Raw genomic sequence first — 21,001 nt, 5'->3', positions numbered from 1 at the left:
AATACTATGGAGAACTCGCTTCTAACTTGCAGTAACAGACTATTCGAATCACGAAACACTTTCTCCCAGGGGGACTTTGTATCGACGAAAGCGCAGTATCTACAATCTGCCCAGGCGAACGCAAATCCTTTTTGCTACCACACTCCTTCGGGAGGCTTCGTCTGCTGCTTTGAGGCCTACTAGACTACGAAGACTTGGTTTGCGCCGCTAGTTTTTTGGTCTTTATAGGAACCCGTTGCGGTCAGTCAGGAGTTCGCAGCGCTTAGATTTGCACGCTTTTCGAAAGTACATCCTGAGCTATTCAATTCGGAGTGGGTTCACGGTCACTGTCTTACGTTTACATTTCCGGAGCAACAAAATACATAGACACGACGAGCGATAGGACAAGAAGTACGCTCTTGAACAATCAACTTAGTCCTGCTTACTTCTCTTCTCATCGTTGTCGCAGTAAGTATAACAGTGGCTGTAATAGTAGAAACAGCCCTGTCCCCACTGCTCCTATTCTTCCTCCTTCTCGCGCCACTCTCGTTTCGTTCTCGCTTACCTTTTCATCTTAATTCTACGTTTTCTTTTCTCGGAGCTTGAATATCGTTTGCTTGAAATCTGTAACTGCTTTGAACAATTTGACAATCTACGTGAGCCTAACAGAGGGATCATCGACGCATTCTCCGAAAATAGGCGCGCCTTGTTGCTATTACAATTCTAAAGCCAAGACAGGCCCAACATGAACAAATCGATAAAAGCGTTACACTGAGCTTGAGCATTTAACATGTGGTTTTGAAACGGGCTAACTGCAATTTTTGCTATGAATTTTATAAAATTAGGGTAGCATTGCCAGTGTCGGCAAAAATTTTCAGTTATTACAATTCGAACAGTGGTGCCGATTAATGTTCGGCTAGTACCTTTAAGGCTGAATAGAGCCTCCAGCAAAATTGAGCCTCATTGTTTTGCAAACATGAGGATGCCCCATCAGTTGAACAACTTATGAATAGCTTTTGCAACATATACTAGACAATTGACTATAAAGTGTTATAATAATTTTAATAGTATTTTTTTTCAGTTTAGTTGTTTATTTCATTGTGCTTGTGTAAATATTCGGTTTAATGAATGCATGCAAACACTTTTATGCCTATAGGAACAGAAAATTTCAAGTTTTCATAACAAATACATTTTTTTATGTTACTGTTTTACCGGAGGCTGCCATTTTATTTACGTTACATACTCGGCCGATTGGTGAAAAAAATTTTGATACGGTACAGCAGTGTTCTAGTAACATCCCTCGCTCTTTTTTAGTAGTCAAATTTTACCAACAACCATTTTGTTTTATCTTTCCTAAGCTGACACACCCAATAGTTGAAGCTGCATTCATGAGAATATGTAAAGTTATGCTTTGTTACCGCTCTCTAAAATAACCAAGCTGACTGTTGCCGCTGGTTCGCGACGCAGGCACCATTGAAAAGGGGCAATTGTTGAAAAACGCAGTCCTTGACTGTGAAGATGTTCTCGGCCTCTGTTTGGTCGAATGCACACGCGCTTGAGAAAGCGGTAGTTTGCTTGCTACGGAAAGCTATCCTCTACCTAAAAGGCAGCAAGCAAAGAAGTCTGGCATTAAAGCAACTAGAAATGTTCTTCTTGATACAAGAAAGCTCTGAAGCGACAAAAATTCTGAATTCGAAAAATTGCGCGCCAACACGAGGAAAGATGAAATCAGCTTCCTTGATTGCTGTTCGAATCCGTCGAATTATCCTTTTATCCTCCGATTTATCTTGCTCTATTTATAGCTCTACATGACCACAGTAGAAGCAGAATAGATTTTACGTCACTAATACATCACATACACCATAATAACTCTTTTAGCCGATTTAGAGGCTGCTAACTTCGATATACATGCGCCTGCGTTGAGCGTGAACTTGAGCGTTCTGCAACTCGTCGAGTTTGATCGCGTGAAGCTACTGGAAACCGACGGAAGGCAAGTATCCGGGCTATCGTTTAAAAGGACTGACGAATCAGGCATGATGTCTGATTAAAACTATTGATACAAAAGCTTATCATTTTTTTAAATTTCATTCAATCATTTTAGTCTTTGCTAGGCTCGCAAATGAAACGTTTTACGAGTTATATCCAACTGCATTGTGACATATTTCCATAGTGTCTAATTAGCTCTCCATGTACACCTACAGTCGCCTGACGGAAGCGAGTGGAATGCTGTTAACCTTTTACAAGGAGGAAAAAGGTGAACTGGAAATTGGTGACGAGCGGCGGACAAATAAGGAGAGTAGAAAAATATGTGATGAACGAACCGGAAAGGAGCCATCTGCGTGACCACAGAAAGGCAAGTCTTGTTTCTCTCATCTCATTAAGCAAACCTGGCTATCATATCGAGTCCCACTAACGAAGTCCTCATTTAACGCTACTTCTATTCGTTTACTCCCAAGAAGTAGAGAACTTAAGAGAGCTCCTCATGTCAGCGTGCGCTTCCCTGCAGCTGGGACTTTGTCCCAAATGAGTTTGCTCCGTCAGCGAAAAACGTGCTGTTCTGTGGCGTTAGCGATGCCAGAAAGTGGTAAACTCTACTCAATTTAGTTCGAAGCATACGCATGCAGGGGTTGAGTTATAACTGACCATTATCGTTATCTTATCGTTATTAAGCACGACGGACACGGGGCTAACATTGCTGTCTGCGAAAGGGCTAGCGGCGGCGTTCATTTGCTTGTTGGCTAAAAAGGCCTACGTAAAGCTCACAAACGCCTTAGCCTACGATCCCTTTGGTTAGACTGTTTCTTGTGCCTTTATTAGGTCCCAGGCTTGAGCAGGAAGCGCCACCGTCGAGCCTTCCTTATCTCTTCTGCTTGAGATCACTATGCTGTTTAGTACTCTTTTGCTAGCTTTCTTACCCCTTTTCTACCTCCATATTATATTCTTTGCCTGATAGTACGATCATCAGCTTGTCCTAGTAGGGTTAAGGTCTTACTATTGGATAGCCATGTGGCTTGGCCAGAGAAAAAGCTGAGGAGAGGAAGAAAAGAAAAAAAAAAAGGAAGAAAAACGGGAGATCAAGAAAGAACATGCAGACAGGCATGCCATTAACGTTCCAGGCAACTACGTACTGATCGCACTTTAATAGGGATCGTTGAGGTCCTCGACCTAGCTCCCGCCGGGATTGCAACAACCATATATATAGATCGAAGGCTTGTCACCGATCATCAAATGCAAGCTAAAATCTTTGGCTTCTTGCACTTACATACTGATGCAAAGTGTACTTATCCTGCCGACGGCCTCTTTGCTTGCCGACCAAGAACCTCTACATAATCGGAATGATATCCCTGTTATTTGGCGCGACGCCTAGCTTCATCTCGTCTCTTTCGGCCTCAATAACGTTGATGTCGCTTTGTGCTTAAACAATAAATAAATGCTGAGGTGGCGGCTGACGCGCCGCTTCCACCATTTCTGCGACTTCCCTACTATCGCTGGCGGAAGTGGACGACGAAAGGGAACACGCTATTCTATGTTGCTGCGGCTGTACCAAACCTATTCTACTAGCGAATTCTTAGCAGAATGTCTCAATAGCCAGTGCATACAACCTTAGCACATTCATCTACTCGCCTTAAGCCCCGCGCAGTAGCATGCTACCAATAAGCTTGACTACGTAGCCACCTGACCGCTGGCCTAGTAATACTTTCACCCAGCGATCTCCACCTCAATGTTAGAGGCCACCGACTAGGTCAGGTGCGCGATCTACGAGCATCAACATGATAATGGTGCCCGTCTACTACTCTGTGCTGCCGCTCACGTACGTCGGTAGGCGCCCGACAACGAAGTACGGCTACCCCTCATACACTTACAAGCTGGTTCGCTCCGGCCAAGCCGGCAAAGTTGGTGTTTTACTTACGGTAAGTCGTCCTCGTGTGAAACAAACGGTGGTCCAAATGAGATCATTGGTTTTGTTTCCGGCGGCGGAGTCGCTACCTGAGACTTCCCCGTCCTCCGCGTCCCAACCGGGTGCCCCCCCTAGCTTAGCTTACTTCTACCGCAGTCCCGCTACTTGAAAGTGAACTATCGAAGAAACGAAGCAAGCAAGTTACGAAGAAAAGTATAAAGGGAGAATGAAAACAGGTGCACGTACTACGCCAGTAACTACGTTGGGTTGCCTACAGATTAGGATTAAAAAAAACACAGAGACGCATCTGGTACGCAGGTGAAGAATAACTGCACATTTGTTACACAAAACGAAATTATAACACGTTAAGCATATTCCATTAGGCAACGTTAACACAGGTTCCAATTCTAATTCCATCTTAGATACACATACACACTCTATAGAGACACACACACTCTATATCTCCAGCATTCGACGTCATCGATCTTCATAGGCTCAACGCTGACTCATACTCTGCTGAATAAGCATTTTCAGTAGCGGCCTTTTGATTTCGTTGTGCCAAATATTGCTTGACCATCAGTAACCCAGATAGCGGTGCATTAGACGCTCATTTAAGCGACTTGGGTCAGTGATCTGCTTTTATTTGCAAGTGGGATTCACATCGACTCATTGAACAACTTTTATAGTCGTAGGTCTTCGTATTTATAAACAATGCATTTCTCGCGTTGCAAAACTCAAGATAGACTAATATCAATCGAAAGGAGGAGAAAGCTTCTTGTGTCAATGACGGATGTTACAATTCCCTACGCTATTCCCGTCTAAGCAAACTCAACCAAAGGCAACCAGTAAAAAATAAAGATCACCTAAGGAAGCCACAGCGAATGCTTGTTGTCCAGATACGTAAAGCATTTAGAAATGTCTCGTCGTTAGCCGCTATAGTCATGACTTGAACAATTGGTGGTCGAGAAGTGAAAAGAGGTATGTAAGTGTCAGACATGCTAACCCTAGATACAAATAGAGAAATTATTTTCGAAAAATTTCAACAGGACTAGATGCGCCCAATAGGGGTCCCTGCCGGGACTAAGAGACTGACTGATACCTGAAATTAAAAAAACCTGGTGCAAGAGACAAGTGCATCGTATGGAGCGCTGGTATATTGGTTGACGCGATTTACGCAAAAGTTAAAAGCGAACTAAGGCGTGTATACTGGACCGATGACATGGGGAACCGAATGCTTCAATGTAACGAGATCCAAACAGCAATGTTTATGAAGCCCAGAGAAGACTAGGAGCATCGAAGACGCTGTTAGGGGGCGGAGCCCCGAGCATTAACTAATGACATTACAATAAATCCAATACACAATAGGTTCAATTTAGCTACATCAAATGTAACAACAACGATTAGTTCTATCGACGATTGTTGAGGGTCGTTGGTGAAAGATGCGAATACGAAAGTCGCTTACCTTTTTAGAATCTTAGAAAATAATACCGAAGTCCAATTTTTCGAAGCGTCTACCTTTCCGTTATTTGTGCTGGGATCGAATCTGATATTCATCATCAATACGATTAAAAATTAGTTCAAAATGTCAGTTTTTTGCTTGATTTTTCAAACGACTTACGGGATCTTTGAAAGTCACAGTCAGTATCAGTAATCGTAATAGGGCAACGAAATGAGGGCCATATGCAATGTAAAAACGAGATACACAGCACAAGCTGCATCAGGACGACGGGGATAACTAGGCTATGAAAGCCTAGTTAGTTTAAAGGACTTAAATGAATAGCAGAAGCAAGATTACTAAAACGGTTTCCCATAAAATAGGACAAAATACGAAGTGTTGTAGCAAGTTAGCTGATTGAATCGAATAATGGAGTGGTTAAACGATACCAAGTAAAAGAAGAAGGTGGCTGCGGGACAGTAGTTGTAACTGCATTGGAGTCAGGGGTGTAGCAACGCCAGACTCTGCCGCCCCCATACTTCTATTACTAATAATATGTTCAAATCGTGTTTTTTCCTATTTTGCGGGGGCAGTCAACAACACAATATACCAAAATACATAAAACCATTCAAAACGCCTTGCGCCTCACCATTTATACGATGTTAAGATTCTAAAGCTGGTGTCAGGAAGCAACAAGCGGTATGAAATAATCTTTCTTATATTCATAACACCTACATGTGTCCGACCGGCTTAAGCTCTTATCAAGCGTATCATTCAATCCAAGGAAATTTGTCTTTATTATACTGCCTACGAAAAAGCGTTATCAAGTGTTGTATCAAGTAAGTTAATTTCATAGGCGTACATACGAGCATAGAAATCAAAAAGGAAACGATGTGCTTTTGATTATCTTTCATGGTAAGGTTAACCGAAGAACCGAAGCATATATGCGGCAGTTTGCGTCAGCAACCTAAAAATATGCTATTTACCTTCTTCCGTTGCGTCACATTGCAAGAAAATTGGAAACAGGAAACAAAAAGTTACCACTAGACTTAGTAGTGATAATGAAGGCCTTATACAGTCGCAGTAGGCTATGGCCACAAGGAACCCTGAAAATACATGCTTGTTTTTCAACGATATGCGCCAATGCAGCCATAATCATCGAACCTCAAACCTCGACACAGTGGCCGCGACATGAAATAATTGTAAACCGACCCTGCAATGTTGGCCAACTCAAAGACATAGCAGAATATAGATACATAAACACTATGTGATATATTGGTGGTAACATCAATATCGCACTATAGATTGTTTTAACCTGCGGAGAAAAACATAGTAAGAGGTCTTAGTTTAATCCCTACGTTTCGAGTTTTACATCCAGTGTTGCCGTTAGGCGCGTATCCCTCAGACAGACCGCTGGCTGGCTGGTTCCCAGCCGTCACGAAACGTCTATGGCCAGATTCGAACCTAGATCTGAGTTTAGGCTGCGATACTAATTCGGCGACATATTTAAATACCACAAGAACATCGTTACTTGCCCTGTACGCATGATAGTACTCTGTAATGATCCTGCTATGATTAGAAAGCACCATTCTATTTCCAATACAGTATCCATCATACTAACAAGAGGGTTTTAGCTATCAATGATCGTTTCAATTTTTATGTTGCTAGAAGATGTCCCTTTCAATGGCAATCGTTTAACCGATACACAAAAAACATGGTGCACATTATTATGCAATTTTGGTGTTTATAAATGTAAATAGTTTAATTTTAATTTGGCTCTAAGAGGATTTTCCTGATGAAAAAAAAAAACTTTATTTTTTATATACACTCAATTTCTAAGGCGCTTTGCTAAGGTCTAGGGAGCCTGGAAAAGTAGCTTAAGGTTTTTTTACCGTGTGCGATGTAGACTCCATGTTTGCGCAGACTGCCCGAAAGTAATGGCGTCCTGGGACTGGAGGATGCTCTCCGTTCCGCTCAGCCATTCAAGAGCGATGAGGACCGTTTGGAGGCACTTTTGAGGAAAGGCTGTCGGCACACAGCTCGTAAACTCGGTTAGAAGATGAACTGCAGTCAATTGGATTTTAGCAGGTATCTTGAATCAAAAGGATTCAGAGTAAATTAGGAGCTCAAGTATCCCATACTCGGTTAAGCGTTCAAGGAAACACGGCTTGTTGTTGCCTGTCAACATCTTGCTCGCAGAGGCGCAACAAACGGTCACAGTGGTAAGTTTCTATGCAGAATTTCACTAGTGGTCAGAAATAATGCCTTCACTTCGATCTAAAAATGAAGTAAACTTGATTATACTATTGAAACAGAGAAAGGAAGGTTTAGCTTCGCGAGACGCGCATAAGTCTAGAGTTAAGCCAGACCCCATTTTGCATTTGGTGAAACTAAAAAGGTTTTATATCCTAAAAAAAGCTCGGAAAAAGCAGCACGATCAACAGGAATTTGCCCAGATACATTAAGTGAACGAAGCTGTCTAACAGTGTAAACTCGATAGATAAGACAAAGTCGTCCTTCTTCACAGTAATCCTAGGTAGCAAAAGGTAATCAAAACCACCTGGTAAAACCTAAAGTGGAAGGTGCTTTTATAACCACCACATTACCGACGAATTACTACCGATCATCAGCGAGCAAAATTCACTAAAGTGCATTTGATAGTGACGAGGGTTTCAAAACTTCAGTACTTCGCTTTAAAATTTCCGGCAAGAAGGAACTGGAAACGGGCTTTTGCGCCAAAGATTAGCATGTATATAGACTTCAGGGAGAACATATGATCAAAGTAATTTGAACACTCTTCTGGGTATTGCCTAAAATTATGTCAAGGGACAAGTTTCACATCAAAAGGCTGACTTCGCCTTATTAGAGGTAAGGATTTGTAGTTTCTAATCTAAGCCAAAAATTATCCCTAAACTCATATGCGCTGTTATTTTGAAAGGCCAAAGGTACAGACTGTGATATCAGAACAAGTTTGCAAGATGGTACACTTAATTTTTAATGGCTCTTACACTTGACAAGACTTGTCCTAAGTTTTTGTTTATTTCTGCTCGTTTCACGTATTCATACTTATATGAAAAAGAAGAATAATAAAAAAAAAACGGTGATAGGTTCAGGGTGGGAGAAAAGTTGAGAACATTTTCGGTGACTTCGTTCGAACTGCTTAACGTTGGCTCATGCGTCTGCAAAACTAGATATTAATTTGCCCATGTCAAGGTAATCACGAACGCCAATTGCTATATGCAAAGTTATGCGTTCATCTCATCCGTATCGTACTCAGTAGCTGGCTTTATTTATTTATTTATTTATTAGTAGATGTGGGCAGCTCGAATAGCCGTGCTCAACCCTTTCGAGTCTGAACGAAGAAAACGATCAAATTAAATGAAGATGGTAAAAATGAAACTGATTTAAACGGCACGCATGCAGCCAGGTTTTGTAAAAGAAAACTAAATAAAGCACCTACTTATCGACCTTAGCAATATTAGCAGGACATATTAGTAATAAATAATTATGTTAATGAAAATCGGTATCTTGACAAATATGACCGTCAACTTCGAACTGTTGAAAGAGTTTTTTATTACGTCAATCTGACAAGCCGGATCTCCATTGAATAGTACTACCACAGGCTACGTGGAGAGCTGGCACCGAACTACCGGGCCGGTGGTACCTCTTACCGAGAAGTCTCTACTTTGAATAGTTCATTTTTGCTTATATGCATTTAGTTATCATTTCACACTATCGGAGTACTACTTAGATACGTTTAGCATCTATGCAAATGGAGTTATGTACTGAAGATATTAATTCGTTTTTGACTGTCAAGGGTACGTTTTGTCTTGTTGTGATTCCTGTTCGACAAAAAATTATCCCAGTGCAGATATTTCAGGCGGAACTGAATGAACAGCGAAGCATAGCAGATCATGTATTTTTTTTTGATTTCGTAGATAAAGTAGTAATTTGAAGAAGCAAGAATGTATGGAAATGGATTGCAAAGTTGGTTCTGTTGACAGTTGTTGTCTAGTAGTTGCTAAAACTGTTCACAGATTTTCTACGTTTACCTTCGACAATGAGGTCAGGTCCCCAAAACGCGCTGCCAGTTGACATTCAAAGATATATAGCAAGGCAAATTCCAGCGGCAATTCAGGATCACCGTTTGAACTTACTAGTTACCCTTGAATAGTTGTCTTCAAATAGGCCTTAGGTACGAACGTACTGTGGTAATTAATAGTAATTCTTTATTTGTTTCTACCACAACGATCTATTTGTGTGCGGGCAAGACGCATTGGCTTTATGTATTTTGGACATATCTTACTTAAAATGCCACTCAGGATCGTGCCATATTTTCCGGCAACAAAAATACTACTTAGAACTAAAAACGGAGAAGGAGTGACGTCGGCCACTTGACGATGATATGATTACCTTCAGTCCACCTGGTAAAGGCGGAACGCTGCGTCAATTAGCTGGGTGTCTGCGATCAGCGAAATACAATTCGTTTGCCCTTACAACATTCCGCGTTTAAACTGCTCAATTCTTTTTTTACTTTGGAGCAGCGACAGGGTTCTGTGATATCAATGAATTCTTGCTTGAATGCATGTAAATGTCAGATGGGTATTACTAGGAGAAGGCTTGCCATTTAGTAAAGCATCCTTAGGATGAGAGCGTCGATTTTCGCAACTGCTAAATTGGATAGCCATTGCCGAATGCCTCACAACAAACCGGATGCTGAGTTCAGACACTTAAATGCTACGTAAATGATATAACGCCGGACACGAATTCTATTGTTCAGGGAAATTTCGAAACGGTTTGCAGCAGCGATATGGAGCAATAATATCTAATTTTTGTTATTGCGAGTTCGAACATCCCCTATACCTAAACTTAAACCGTTTTACTATAAATTGTCATAAAAGACTTTGAGCTGTATCTAGCTCTTAAGGTATACGCTTTCAGTGAGTTGGTATCAATGTCTCTCAAACTGTTTTTATTTGGCAGAGTTTTTGGCGCCTATGAGAGTTTATCTGACGCAAGGTCTAGGTGGGAAGTTTTTACTCGACTTTCGAAAAATCTGCGAATGACCAATTGTATTTTTCGACAGCGTTAATCAACCACGTCAGTCACCGTTAGCAGCCGCATTGTTTGGCAAGCAACCAATGAAGACATTCATTAGCTGCATATCCCCACTAGTATACCAAATAGCACTGGTAAAATACGCTAAATCTTTGAAGCGAGGGAGCTACTACGTTTTCTCATTTCCAGCGGCTGTTAGTAGGACTGGGTGCTATCCTGCCAACGTATGACGACCGGTGTCTTTGCTTACTATGGTGCATCCTTACCCAGGGACACCGCCACGTGCTATCATTCGGACTCTTTCTCTATCATTATCTTCTTATTTCTCTCTTCCACGGTTCTTCTTTGTGGCGGCTTGCTTCCCGCAACTTGTCAAGTATTGACGTTATTAAACCAAGAAAAATAGATCCAGCAACTATACCCTGGCTGAGGCTTAAGTGCCCGGGACTCCCTTCCAGCTGCTATTTGGTCTTTCTCAGAGTGCAGGCTGGCTGATGGCAAAGAAAAAGGCTATAGCAAGGCGCGGCAAGATGCGCTATAGCACCACTACCACCGCTGCTGACAGCAACAGCAACACGCCAAGGCTGGCTGCCACCTTCGTCCTAGCGGTGCGTCTGGCCGTAACGGTGGCTCTGTATGTTGTCGGTCGTCCGATCGGTCTGTCGGTGCCCATGACGATGCTGCTTTCTTCCAAATAGCAAGACCAAGGCTAGGAGCGGCGACTCACTGCTCGATGGACCACCCTTGCCGCTATTTGCAGAGCTTGCATGGCAGACGCTGCCTCGGGCCTGTTGTTGTATATTCTCCAAATAATAACACTTCTTTATAAATGATGAACGGCAAGCACACGTACAGGCGATAGCAGATGCAGCTATAAGCACAAATAGACACACGCAAGCACACATGCACATACAGACACACAGATAGAGGAATATGTGCGGATGCGGGCGCATGCACCCAAAATCGTGTACCAGCGTGCACTCACTCACCCACCCCACATGTATAAGCCACACGGAAGACGCAGAACGAGCGACCGATAAACCGGCATTAAATATACTCCGAAACCGGACCGTCCAGCCACACTATCTTAGTAGCAGACGCTGCTCGGTGAATCATAGTAGTGAGTAGAATCTTCGGAGCCTTGATGCTTTTGTCAATCACCGGGCATCGGCCTGTAACGTTGTAGCTGGTGTCGACCTCACCACTTTTAATGAAGCTGAAACATCTCAGCTAAATGTGTGCCGACGAAACTACCGACTGAAATTTACAGCATCTTCAATGTTCCAACCTTTCCAATTATTATAAATCGACGATAGCAGGTTCTTCTTTACAAGAAATGCTCAATTTTCTGTAAAATACAGGTCACATGTATATGTGCCCTAGAATTTTCTTTTAAGATTTGCTTCTTGGTATCTTTAATCTTATTTTAATTACTTATAAGTTTTATTTTTTTTAAAGAAATGGGAAGTTTGCAAATTTGCACTCCACTGCTATCATTACATCCTGACTGCCTTGCCTGAATGCATGTTATGAAATTATTTTTAACGTATAATGTGCTACAAACAGGGTGATGTACTCTCGGACTCACACCTAACTGATCTATGAAGCTTTTTTCTTTTCCTCTTCCCTTGGAATAATATTATAAATCCAGGTTTGATCCTTTTTTCTTCCGCAAATCAATAAATTATTGCCCCTTCGTGACGATTAATTAATTCCAAAGATGCTGTAAACATACCAGCATTAGTATGAAATATAATTTGTAATACGAAGTAAATATCATAATAGCATTTTAATTGTTTATCTATCCTGTAAGCAAATCACGTTCATTGTCTAGTTTTCCACATACAGATCTTCTGAAACGTTATCTCTGAATATCTTAAACAGATTTACCTGTTCCGACCTTATCTGATCAGTCATAGGTCGCGGGATCGGGTTTGCTTGACACGCCCTGCAATGTTGCCTTTTTGCTTCTATTATATTTTCATCTGTCCAGTATTTTCCACCATGCGTATATACATAGTCAAAGAAGCCTGCCTAATGCCTGCAACGTTTTGGCTCGAAAAGACTCAGTCCTGGGTAACTGCTGTGGTATAATTTAGACCGTGCTACGATTAGCCCTGATCAATTTGATAGAAGCATCGAGTGAGATTGATACGGCAACCGCAATGATCAACTGGAACTGCTGGGAGACTGTAACGTAAGGTTACAAAGACAAGTATAAATTCAAAATAAGATAACATCAATAGAAAGCAGAGCCTACTACACAGCTTAGCCGCATACATTGATTGAGGATATGAATGCTGTTGTTCATAATATATTTCCCGTAGTCCCGTAGCCCTTTTGGTATAAGCCCTCCGCCTCTTTTCAGGATAAAAAAAATCATTTTAAACAACTTAACCAAAGTAGTTTGAATCTCCAGCCATATATATCTGTGTACAGCAAACCCACCATGCAATTTTTTTCTCATTGACTGTGTTCAATATATCCTACGCAAGGAAACCATCGACATTTGTTGAATTATTAATTTTAAGTAACTTAGCTATTTGGATATTAGTAGCTCGCTTAGAGGGATTTTTTTTATCTGTGGTAATACATGGCTTTTGAACCCATTCGTCAAAAAATTGGCAGCAGCCATGCAAGAATTGGTATTGCATCTTTTTAGAGGCTATATTTTGCATCATACCTCATTAAGCATTTAGGCGAGTGACAGATTTGAAAAACTTCAAAAAGTGTTTAGAACATGATCCTACAGGCTTAATTAATATAATTATTTAAAATGTTTTTCCCTACATCACTCGTGTTCCTTTAACGCACACGAAGCAGTCCTATTTCAACACAAACCATTTAGAAATTCGTTTCTGAATTGCATATTTATTTCGGGCAAAGCCTAGCAGGTCGTTTCCATTTTTGGAGGAAAAGAAAAATACCGAAAAATCAAAGTGAGGCGCTTTTGAATTGGATTACGAATTACTTCGTTCGCTACTCCGTGCTGTGGGCAGCCGGTCGAATCTCAATTTTAGCTGACTAGCAGCCACTTAGCCAGTAGTCGAACGATCCCCTAAAACGAGATAGAAAAAAAGTAGAAGGGATGAGCATATCGAGAGGAGACGAACTGATCGGAGATCACCTTCTCAACGATCAACGAAACACACATTTCGTTCCGCAATAAAAGGAGAAGCTTACCGAGTTGTTTTGGCCTCTCCGTACCTGGTCCTCAGATCTAAGCAAATCCTCGCCCTTCCTGAGTCAAATAGATGGCTCGGTTTGAAGCGGAATACGGTATTCAAGGGTTCTGGGGGTCGTTTCGGCACGTTCTCTGGTCCGCTGAATCGTGCTTCATGGCCTTTGCTAGAGCACGGGCGAAGATTCTGTTGGCGCTTCTACACAGCGAATCATACACAAACGGATGTGTGTACACCACGTGGTCACGGCAGGATCTTTGAACTTCCACTGCTGCAAATTGCGGCAGTTAGATACCGGCGAACAGTTTCAGTAACGCGCCTTTCCCCAACGGACTCGCTGAAATGGTACGTGAACGTGAAACGTCACTGAACGCCGACGGTCTTTCATCCTTCGTTTCTGAAGCCTTCTATGATCGGTGGAGGAAAAAAGAAGCCACATTGTTATACAGGATTCTGTCAAGTGTCCGTCAGTTTGCATTTCGCATATAGATTAGCAAAATATTTTCATTGACGGAGACGTCGGCAATTCGCAAAGCTTGCCTGATCATTTGTACTATAGGGCGCAGCCCCTTTGATAAGGCTAACAGAGGAAGGCCAAGGTGGAACAGAACGCATTAGGCCAGCATGAATTTTCATCGTTTTTATGCACGGCAACCTTAGTCTGTCGGCAAAATGGCCAGTTGCTATTACAACCCAGATTTAGCAATTTCGAGACAATGTCAGCACAATTTTTGAGTTTGCTAGGCCTAATATGGTTGTGTGAGCCTTGCTTAAAGCTAAAAACCCCTATGCTGCATGAGCAAATTTTACTACAAATATTAACGTAGGCAGAAGGAGAGATTCAACCAAATAATTTAGGTGCAATTAGGACTGCTATGAAATGTTTGAAACGTCTATTGTGAGAGTTAACTTTTTTTTAAATAAATATATTTACGAATTTCCTTTGTTGCGTGGGAAACTGTTAAATAAATATTTTTTGTTGTTATATAGTGGATGAAGCTCTGAAGATGAATAGCTTCACGATGCACGACGACAAAGTTCGGTAAAATGTGCGCATTGTTTTTAACTACCTACGACTATAACCTGATTGAGTTAGGTTATATTATAATGAGTATATATGCTAAATATTATCTAATGCTAAAAGCCAACGCTCATTGATTAAGTCTCTACTTTTCAAGACTGACAGCGCGAGTAAGATTTGTCAAATATTGGTTAAACCACTGACGTCCATCGAAACAACAGTATGTTACTGGTGGAATAGTTTCAAAAACAAAGGCAGGGTAGTTAAAGGCCGTAGAGAATTTGATTATGTTTTAAGGTCTCAAACGATAAAACAAGTATTGGAAGTCGTTGAGCAAAACAGAGTATGCACAATGCTCTCTCTGATGACTTAACATGGAATTCTTCAAAGCACGTACTATAAGTACCACGATAATACTGGAGATGGAAAGAAAAAAAAAATGCGTTTTTGATCAGCTGGGTCCGTAGCAGGTTCAAATATACATATATATGGCATATAATTGGCGTAACTGTTACCAGTAAAAAAAACATCTGTCTGGAATAAATCTCGACTATAGACGAGGCATGGGTTAGTCTGTGCGGCCCACCACCACACGGGAAAAGAACAGAGGTGAATAGGAGACAAAACGATTTCGATGACAGTGTTCAAGTGTTAGTTAATACTCACACTGGTGATGGATATCAGATACTTTTGTTATTACTAGATATTTGTACTACTAGGTAGATTTGTTTGCTCGGAAAGGAAGCGACTAATACCGCCAGATTTCCGGACTTCTTAGAAAGCTTAGACGGCAGTATAGGATGTGGTTACCAAATGACAACGTCATCGCTACGCTTCAATCACACTCGAGAGCCGGGGAAGGCCAAACCAGGCGATGGCTTCAACCTTCATGGTCTCCAGGTTTAAGACTTCGTGGCTTTGGTTACCTCCATGCCTTAGATAAGGCGGTAGATGGCGTAAAGTACTACGCTACGAGGTTGCGGACCTGCTTAGTTCACTTGCACACTTATCAATTTCTCGTGAAAAAAAATGTAAGCAATCTGTGAATTTGTCGGTAAGAAACAAAATTTCCTTAAATAAAGCTTCGCTAACGAGATACGGTATGGTAATGCATATTACAAGCACACAGCTGTTGAGAACTACGCAGTGCTCGGGATTCAACGTGTGAAGAATAAAGAGAAGCACACTTAACGTAACCCAAAAATGTCGTTTTTGGGTTTTTTTTTTATTTCATATGTTTTAAAAGTAACTCAGGTTTCTTGGCCTGCCGTGAAATAATTCACAGTTCTCTTTGGATAGCCATCCTGCTGTCGTCACAGGTGTAACCCAGATCTATATTATTTAAATTATGGCATGAGGGCACGGCTTTGTGTACCTCAGCTATTGATGGCCAATTCCAGCGGTGAACAATTGTACGCAAATTAAAGTCACAAATATGGAGCAACAAGGATATACAGACACGTCATTTTAAGCGTCTTCATAGTCAACAAAAAATAGACATTATACTTAAAAGATTTGTCAAGTTTTGCCTTTTCCAGAGGAAAGCTCAACCCCTTTTCGGTCGCATCGATTTCAGATGTACCAAAATGTTGATACAAATGACTAACTTCTTATATGGCCCCGGAGCATACAGCTGTTCGCCATTGTCATTACAAAATCAAAATCTTTCGGTTCAAATCAAACGTTTGCGTCCTTGTCGGCCCGTCTAGGCTAGTGTACTTTTCCGTGCGACGCTCCGAGCCAGCCTTGGGGCTCGTCGACTCCTGCAAACACATTGCTTTGACGCATAATTCTGGTATGCCCTTTGTAAGAGAAGTGGGCAAAATTTTTTATTTCACTTTGTTTGTTGGAGATTACAAATTGCAGCTACTCCACACGCGCCTTTATTGGCGATAGCCTTTTGCGGCATTGGCGAGCTACGAGGTTGCGGACCTGCTTAGTTCACTTGCACACTTATCAATTTCTCGTGAAAAAAAATGTAAGCAATCTGTGAATTTGTCGGTAAGAAACAAAATACACCCATAGTTTGCCTTTATGTGATTGGTACCTATGTTCTAATAAATGCTTTGTGATGCCAGCGGTGTGTAGAATACTACTGAGTAAATATTTTTATTAATGCAACATTACTTTATTCCAGCATTAAAGTATATATAAAATATATATATAAAAAGAATAGCACAAAGGTAGTACAGCGGTTTACGCCCTTAGCAGAATGGAAGTTGCCGGTCGAAGACAAACGTATTTTTATTTTGCATATTATGTTATAAACGTACGCTGATAGCTTTAACAAAAAAAAACTTAATATAGACACTAGACCATTAATTCCATGTAGAGGTGATATGAGGACAATAACCAGTTTGAAAACAAGAAAACAAAGTTCTAAAAGCGATATCATGAATTTATAAAATAATCTACTTAAAGGAACTATTACTAATATCATCACCATGACTGTATGTGTCATAAAAATTTGCCCCACTTTACACGAGTATTATGCTTATATTATGGGCAATGAGGCCGCATTGCCTTTCCAGTTTTGAATGGATCTAACCGTTGGCTTTTTGCTGAGTATTAGAAGTTTTATGTTCAGGCCCTTTTGAGATCTCAGGCGCTAACAACAGAAAGAGTATTTATTTTCCAAGGCAGAACTTGTTTGGTTTTGGCACGGTATTTGCATAGTCTAATATCGCAGAACCGAGATCGACATTTGAAGGGCTAGTATATCGGTCAGGGCGACGCTCAAACTAATATCTTCCTTTTACAATAAGGTATGAGATTGAGGCCGCCTATCATGTTTACACTTTTAAGATCAGGCAATCCGTTTCAGTCACACATATTGACTTGCTTACCATCAGAAGTGACGACTTGCGAAGCATCTGCTCACATCGACATCAATACAAATTCACGTCATGTTTTGATATCGGATTGGTACGATTAAAAAAAAAAAAGCGGTTTCAGCCTACTACCTAAGCCTAGGTTTCATGGTTGCACAGCTAGCAACCTGTCGCCCCTTGTACCGTATAGGATTGCACGTGTTCTCTCAAAAATACTCAACTTACGCTTTTTAGTGAAATCTCTTGTCTTTCACCAAAAGTCGTCTTCCGAGTGCCCCGAATCTACGTCATACCTTTGAGCACACGGAAGCTGTCGTCAAAGCTTATCCGGAAGAAATCCTTTGATTAAGCCAGAGGTACATTCAAATAGTGCTGCGGAGACTTTTTATGCACCAGAAGCGGTCGCTAACGACGTTTTCACGGTGGAACACATGAAGAAGATTTGCTTGCGTTTCCATCAAGGGGTCATTGTAGAACTCTGAAACGTTTCAAACCAGAATAACGCCACATTCTCAAAGAGCATATTAGATCTTCGCTACTTATTCTGTGGTTTTTAAAAGAAACAGACTCTTATGCGCCCCTAAAGAATGCAACTTCTAGAACGTGAGATTAACTTTTTCTGTGCACAAAGCTTCCTATGAATGAAGACTTTTCTTTCATAAGAAGTACTCCCAAAAAAGCTTAGAATTCTAATAAGTATGATTTTGCGATTCGAGAAGACCTGACCCGTTCCTTGCAAAAAACTTCACACTTCGTGAGAATGACTTTTGTCGCTGCACCCGCAGAGGCTAAGATTTTGGAATTGTCTCGCAGTACTACGCCAAGTTCTTCACGTAGTGCGCTATGGATCCTACAACATAGGTTGGAACGTAGGTGTCTTTATAGATTCTATCAGAACCTCAGTATCAAAAAAAAGGTCTCTCCAAAGAATCACATTCTTGCGCAGCTTGCCGACAAAACGGGTCAATTTCTTAGAACAAAATGCAGTGGCCATTTTATGACCTTACAAAGACGTGTAGATCAGGAATACTAGATCCAACTAAGTGGTTTATTTTGAGGCCCCATATTTCGTCATCCACATAAGAAAACGCCGGCCTCACGTGTGGCAGCCTTCAAGCAACCTATCAACCGCATTCCGGATGAGGACGTAAAAGCGTAAAGTATTGACGTCATTCTTCATAACGTTCATAATTGCTGGTTTGACCGCTATCGTCGGTAACGTCAAAGAATAAACAATACGTTTATAGAAACATCAGTTTCCTTAAGCGTAAGTAAGCGGGAGCCGGACAGGATCCTTTGAACCGCTCTAGACTTTCATAGGAATTGTCTATGACCTTAGCCAATGTGACCGTAAATCTGCAAGCTTCTTCACGATCTTTCAAGATAAAAGTTGTACAGTGATTTTTGCCGACAGCTGAGCCTGTGTGCGAAAAGAGTGTGATCTGTCACGGAGTGAAATAATAGTTCAATACAATAAGCCTAATGTGGTCAAGCCTGAAGCCAAACCAGACTACCGTATGTAAGGACATTCCGTTCAGTTTTTGGGATGACTTTAGTAGACCACCAAAAGCAAGTGTCACAAATCTGCCCACGGCGCTGTATCATTCCGGGGTGCTTTCGACTGTAGTATTTTCGGGAGAACTTTGGCGCCCGAACGGAGTCAAGTCGTAATTGAGGACATAAAGTTCCTCAGAACAGAACTTACAATATCAGCAGATTAAGTTACGCTACTTTTGGCGCCAATTGTAGTATTCAGACTAGAAAAACCGAGAGTGCTTTATTGCTTAGAGTGTCCTCACGGCTCCTCACCTTGAAAGATTTGTTTTTGAAATCTTAGGAGCAGAGCCCTACTGGCTCGTGATCCTGTCTTATTTGCGTCGTATTGATGTTTCATGGTTGCTTCTAAGGAATTTAGTTGGCGAACTGTATGACTCAGGTAATGGCAGTAAGTAGCTTAATATATCAATGCTTTAGTCGAATCATGTGGCAGAGGAGTGCGCACTCCAGGGAGAACGACGCGGCCTTGGACACCTGTATCTCTTTTTAACCGGTTACAATAGACACATCTTAATTCATTCTTCTAAGCAAAGCCATAGCACTTTGACGCGTTACCATTTCGGCAGGTTTGGTCAAGGAAACGGCGTGTCGCAAAACGTCCAAATCTCGGGTATTTATAACATGTAAGTGGTTGTGATGCCTTTTCACGGGTAATGTGATTACAGTGTTTCGGAAACATTTTGCTGAAGGCACTCAATAGAAGAAAAAACTTAATTGAATATTGATAGTTCGTCTGACTTCAATTCACTTCATCTAAGTAAGCTGTATTCAGTTCAGTAGTAACTATGGCTACATTAGACTCTTATCCGCATTTCAGGTAGGATGTTGACAGCGCGCAGGCTTTGCCCCATTTCTAAGATTTTAGTAACGACAATGGTACAAATGCAGCAGAAATATCAAAATTCAACGAAGCAGCAACTTACGCCGCCGTCAGCTGGTCCATTTTCGCCGGATTTGGCTTTCCTCTGGTATGTAACCGCGGCGCTTGCATTACATTGCACTGCATTGCGGAGTCTACGCGAGATAACTCAAGGTCGGTCCACCAAGATTGACGGCCAATTTAACGATTTCAGAATGGTAACGTATGTCTACGTCACCTAAATATTCAGGCCAGTTCTTTACGCTTATCGCTCTGGTGAGCTACATGCTTGTTATTGCAGTTTCTGCTGAGTCACTACACATATGGGCCTCAGGCTGCAAAAATCCGACTCGCTGCAGGGCACTGCCCCCCCCCCCCCATTCTTTAGTGCATTAAGGCCTAAACTTCGGGGTGTTGCGGAGGGTACCATGCTTACAGAGTACGCATATTCGTCGCGTACCACAGAAGCATTTAAGCTAATGGCCAAAGCCGATTGCGTGCTCGCTCATTTCCTAATCGTACATTAATCAAGTGGTCTTGAACCTCTTCAGTGAAGGTCGAATTTATGCTAGCTAAAAACCCAATAGTTGCTATTTTTCGTGAAATCATTACACAGTGTCAATCATAATACAAGTATACCATGCGTGCCATAAGAACTGTTAGTATACAATGTAGACTAGATCAGTTAAGCGCACCTGTACCATCGTGGCCGATGACTTGACGAATGAATTAGGGGTCAGGTTCCCGATCATATTTATCTTGTGATGTTTACTGATAAAGTCGGATAGTTCCTGATTAGCTTTGTATTTTTCAGGGAATTCTAAGAACTCGTACTTACGCTAAATATACCTGGATTTTGTCATTATCAAAGAATGGTTGCCTATCATATTTCTATGTAGGTGGTGGGAGTGTACTGTAGGCATATAAAGATTTTTTTGCATTCCTGAGGGTCTTTGATTTACCTATTTGAACTGTCCTAGAATCATGATACTTTGTTGCATTTCTCCGATAGTTTCGTTTTACTCATATAAAATTAACTTCGTAAATATATTCTTTCTTTGTGTAAATTTCCCCTGAGATGGCTTTTTGGTTGTGTTCGGGTTCGGGTTTATTAACGTGCATTAAAAATAAGCGAATTCTTTAAACTAAACAGCTTAATACCACATTGCACAAGTTTCGTA

General features: G+C 41.3%; 1 protein-coding gene across 1 annotated transcript in view; it reads right to left on the bottom strand.

Moving 5' to 3' along the window:
* Positions 1 to 15,760: 15,760 nt before the first annotated feature.
* Positions 15,761 to 21,001, bottom strand: part of LOC111249008 (nephrin-like) — a 226,991-nt gene continuing 221,750 nt past the window's right edge. Inside the window, exon 19 of the transcript XR_015327500.1 lies at positions 15,761 to 17,882. The gene's annotated coding sequence lies outside the window, so the exon portion shown is untranslated. The remainder of the gene's footprint in view (positions 17,883 to 21,001) is intronic.

The sequence above is a fragment of the Varroa destructor genome, unplaced genomic scaffold, assembly GCF_002443255.2.
Source record: "Varroa destructor unplaced genomic scaffold, Vdes_3.0 BEIS01000004.1, whole genome shotgun sequence".
NCBI classification, from domain to species: domain Eukaryota; kingdom Metazoa; phylum Arthropoda; class Arachnida; order Mesostigmata; family Varroidae; genus Varroa; species Varroa destructor.
Note: the sequence above shows the minus strand (reverse complement) of the source record. Positions and strands in the feature narration are given on the sequence as shown.